Below are 5,207 nucleotides of genomic sequence, written 5' to 3'. Positions count from 1 at the left end.
GGCGGGGCAGGGCCGACTGGCGGGAGCTGGCCGCCGCCGGGTGCTGCCCTTCGGGGCCGGAGGCGCACCCGGCGCGGCCGCGGAGAATGGGGGGCGGCCTCGGAGCCCAGGGCCGGCAGATTTGGCCGCTTCTGCGCCCGTGACCGTGCGCGCAAGGAATCCAGGAAAAATGGGCACCCCCGCCACCGCCCTGGCCGGCAGCCGTGGGAGGTAGGGGGCGGCACGTTGAGGTTCTCCTCCTGGCTGTCCGAACTGCGTGCTGCGCGGGCCGAGATCCCGGGAGGAGGAAGGGAGCCGGTTCCCTTCGGCGGCCCCGGCCCGGAGTTGGGCACCGGGAGACGTGGGAAGGGGAGTTGCCCGCTGCCCTCTCCTCTGCGGCCGTGGCCCAGGCAGCACGGGGCCCCAGTGTTCCTGAGGCCGCGCTTTCGGCCACGACGCCGTCTAGCACTGGTGTCGTGCAAGACCTTGACGGGAGTCACTGGAGCAAGTCCCTCGCTGCGAGCTCCCCTACCAGGAAAGGGTTATAGAGACACCAAGTCACTGAAACTTGCGCTCTATTAGAATGTGAGACAAGGGTCCTCCGTACCTGAGCCATCCAGGCAGGAGGTCCTAGCTCCAAGACTGAAGCAGGCCCTGGGCAGGTCAGCTTGGTCCCTTCGGCACTCACAAGTGTCCTCCCAGTCCGCCTTACCAGAGAACCCTTTTTCGGTTTCTCTCTTGTTAATAGTCTGCTGGAATTAAACTGGTAACTTTCCCTGCCCTTGAAACAGCAGTTTCGGGATGGGTTTGCTAATCCCCATGCTATTTGTAACCTGCCCCGGGACACGTGACACGGACCCAACCGCGCCAGTTTCCACACCAGAGGTCAGGGCGCTGTGGAAGGTGAACCAAGGGCTCAGCCCAAGTACAACAGTGAGGGGGGCCTGGGGACTTTCCCCATGCCCACCACTTCCCCCACCTTCCTGGCCCCTTCGCTTGAAACCCAGTTGGGAGTTAGTGCCAATTGCTCTAAGCTTTTTGAAGTGTGAGCACTCTGCATATCTAATACAGCAAGTTGTTCTCATAGGTCTCACTAGGCTTAGCTGATTCGCAGGGATGAGAAGGTGGCTCTCAAAGAAGGGGGCGGGGGCTAAGGGAAGGGCACTTCCCTGGGCTTTGAGTGCCAGACCCCTGGGTCTGCGACGCCAGGCTTGGTGAGGGAGCCATACTGGTTAAGTTCCAGAGTTGGGATTTGCTGGGGGCAATTGTCCCAGTGGCCAAATGTGGCCTTTCTCACAGCCAGAGTGCCTCGTCCCCCGAGAATCTCTGCCCTGACTGAAGATCACTGATTCTCACTGTAATGAATAATACTGACATCACCACCCCTTGCTCTGTGCCAGGCTCTGCGGGACCCACTCCACCTAGAGCCTCCGCTTCTTCAGTGTGCCTCCAGCAACTCAGAGATGGCTGCAGCCAAAGAGGATGGGGGCCTGAAACCCAGGTCATTTTCAGTTGCGGAAACCAACGCCCAAAGGCAAATTGGCCTCCCCAGCTGACTTGTGTGGAGCAGGGTCCTTACCATTCCTCCTAGATACACCTGTCACCCAGAGGACACACAGTGCCATGAACTCTGAATATGGCTTTTATTATGTGGGTTTTTAATCATTGTAGCCATACAGACACTGGATCCCAAGGACATTGCAGCAATCCGTGTCCCGGGTGGAGATCCTGGTCAAAGTGTCAGGATATTTGCGAGGTAGAGACACCTCAGAGGACACCTACCTGACAAACAGAGAGCCAGCAGGGGTGATTTCACAGCAGCAGTGGACACCAAGCTTTCTAAGAACGCAGGCCCTGAATAGAGAAAGTGCTCTCCAGACTCAGGCCTGCTAACAGCTCTTTGTTGTACAAGAGGGTTTCCATCTCCTCTCCCTACTCATGCTTTCCTCCTGTGGTTGAAACTCAATCTCTGGCCACGTCGTGTGCGGAACTGCAGGGGCCCTGTTGACACAGCTGCCCCCTGGTGCCACATGACTGCAGGCTGGCCACACATGACGGACTCGAATGTTCTGGCACCAAGGACAATCAGATTAGCCTCCACTTGGGATATAGCTCCTGTTTGGACTGTTTGTCTTTTGGAGCCTGATTGACTAGGTTAAAATCCTTAGAAACCGATCAGCGGTCAAGTAGGAAAGACATGACCGCCAGCCTCCAAGGTGCTCATTTTGTAGCAGATCTACTTTTAGGAAAGAGGCTGGGTCACCTGCTTCCTGTGTATAAACCAAGTGGCCTTTTCCAGCTTGTGTGGTAGTGAGAAGAGATAAGACCAGAGAATCCGTAGAATAGCAGCAGCAACACAAGCTATTAAAAATGGGTGAATCTTGAATTCAGCAAGTGAATTCATTCGTTCATGCAGCATATATTTTGTGAGTACTGACCATACGCCAATAAATAAGACACAAAATGCTATGCCCTCCAGGAACTTCTATTTTAATAAGGAGAAAGATGATTAAAAAAAAAAAAGACATGTACGCTATCCTTTCCGGAGTATTAGCGGACAGTAAGTGCTGTGGACACCAAGACATCACAGAAGGAGGCTGGGGAGATTCCGCTTTCGGCAGGGTGGGTAAGGAAGGTGGCTCCGAGAAGGTGACCCCGCGGCAGAAACTTGAAGAGAATGAGAAAACAAGCATATTGGGGATCTATTCTCGCATTACAAATTACCCAAAACTTAAAAGCTTAAAACAACTAAGATCTGTTATCTCACTGTTTCTGAGGGGCAGGAATTTCAGAACAGATGAAGGAGGTGGGGGTGGGGGGGTGGACCTGGCGTGAGGTTGTCGTCAAGCTGGTGGTTGGGGCCATGTCACCCGAAGCCCTGACTGGGGCTGAAGGATCTGCCTCCAGGGTGGCTCACTCCCCTGACTCTGGGCAGGAGGCTTCCTTCAGGATGTAGTCTCTGAAGTCCCACACTGTCACTCTGCTTTATTTTGTTCCTTAGAGTTGGGTCACTAAGTCAAAGGGAGGGAAAGGCTCTACCTCTCGAATGGGGTGGGTACCAAAGACCCTGTGAACGTACTGTAAAACTGTCACAGGGAATGTTAGTAATATTTTGGCAAAGAAGGAAAGCTCACTTTAGCCAAAGGAAAGAGCAGGTGCAAAGGCCCTGAGGCAGAAGCAGTATGGCGTATTCAAGGAAGAACAAGAGGTGAGAGTAAGAGGGTGACTAGGTAAGCAAGGGGATGAGGAATAGGAGAGGAAGTCAGAGAGGAAAGGTGTTGGGGGGCGGTCACATGCACCAGATTGTGAAGAGCTTTGTGGTGCTCTGAGTGAGATGAGACGTCTTTGGAAGCCTTTGTAGCTGTGAGTGTATTGTAGTCTGACTTGCTTGTTTTTCTATTTTAAGGAAATGGTGGTGTCCAGATGAGAGTAATCTGAGATCCTCCTCAGACTCAGGAAGAGCAGAAGGGAGACATTTCGGAGGCCAATATAATAACCCAGGAGAGAAATGACTGTGGGTTGTGTTTGGAGGTGATAAGGCAATTGGACCCTGTACATGTCAGGAAGAGAGAGTCAAGAGGACTTTCCTTAGACTGGATGTGGGTTTTGACTTTAAGCATTTGGGCCTGAGGAACCAGAAGGATGGTTCTAGCATTGCCCCAAGATGGGAAAGAATGGGGGCACCTAGGTTGTTAAGTCAGCTGAGTGACCAACTTTGGCTCAGGTCTTGATCTTATGGTTTGTGGGTTTGGGCCTTTCATAGGGCTCTGTGCTGACAGCTCAGAGCCTAGAGCCTTTTCAGATTCTCCCTCTCTCTATGCCCTTACCCCTCTTGCACTCTCTCTCTCTCTCACACACACACAAAAATAAATAAATACTAAAAAAAAAAAAAAAAAAAAAAAAAGACGGCGAGGAATGAAGCCAAGACCAGTTTGAGAGGGACGCTTTGGCGCATGTTAACTTTGAGGTGCACACCAGGCATCTGAGTGGAGAATCTGAGTAGGCAATAGGACATGCAGGCTTGGAGTTGCAGAATTCCGGGAGGAATAGTTTCCTGTGCCATGTAGGGTCTGTTGATTAAATCAGGAAGGCTGGGGTCCCTCTTACACATGCACACGTGGCTGCACCTGCCCGGTGGCGGTCAGCGTGGCCCCAAGCAGGCACTGAGCCCCAGGCTAACTGCTGCAGGGGGCTCCAGTGTCTCCAGGGGCAGTGGGCAGCCAGCGTAGCCAGGAGGGGGGAGTTTCTGCTAGTGCCACCTTCTGCTGCTCTGTTCTCAGAGCAGGGCCTGACGAACGGGTATCCTCCATGCCCCCAGGACAGGCCGAGGGCCACTCCCCGGAGCGCTGCCACACTGTGAGGCGGCTCGGTGCCAGTGGTGTGGATTGGCTTCCAGAACTTCAGGCTTTGCAAGGGTGCGGAAGGACAGGGAAGTAACCACGTGGGCCCCTTCTAGTTACTGTCTTCTCTGTTGGTCTCTCTCTGGTTCCACCCCAAATTAACCTCAGCAGCCTGAAGCATGCGTTTCTCTTTCCAATTCCTGACATTTCCCGAGACTCTGCTGAGGCAGGAGTGCTTGGTCTTGGGTCCCTATTTCAACGAGTGCTCCCAGCACTCCTAGCGACGCCTGTGAACCTAGGTGGGTGTCATGCAGCTGCCACGGTCATGGTCAGAGGAGGCCGAAGTTCCCGGGTCCTGTCCTTCCTCTGAGCCCCTATGTGGGATTTAGAATAGGTCTGACAGATAGATATACCTGGGTAGGTTTTACTGACTTGGTGGGCTCATGGGCTCGAGTTGAGGGTTTTTATTTGGCCCCTTAGCTGATCCCCAGTGCAAAGACTAATCTTTTGCAGAGTCATTTTATTGGCTGGAATGGCACTGTTGATTTTGCACGCACAGTAACAGCTTGTCTGGAACACAGCGAGCCGGAGCAGGGGCGACAGAATTCAAGGGGTAGTTTCAGACAGAGCAAGTGAGGATTTGTGGTGGCCTTGGCCCCCACCTGGCCAGGGAGAGAGGGCACTTCGACAGTGGTGGCCGCATGCGGGCAGGCAGCTGGAGATCAGACCAGCACGGCAACAGCAAGAGGTTTCTGGAAATGTGGCTGTCTCCTGGCGGTTTGCCTCGCCTCGGTCAAACACCTCGTGCTGACTGGGTTCCAAAGAACAAAGTATTTCTCCCCAGCACATAAAAGGGCACGCGTGGACCACAGTTTTGATCTTGGCTTT

Source organism: Suricata suricatta, chromosome 6, assembly GCF_006229205.1.
Source record: "Suricata suricatta isolate VVHF042 chromosome 6, meerkat_22Aug2017_6uvM2_HiC, whole genome shotgun sequence".
NCBI classification, from domain to species: Eukaryota; Metazoa; Chordata; class Mammalia; order Carnivora; family Herpestidae; genus Suricata; species Suricata suricatta.
Note: the sequence above shows the minus strand (reverse complement) of the source record.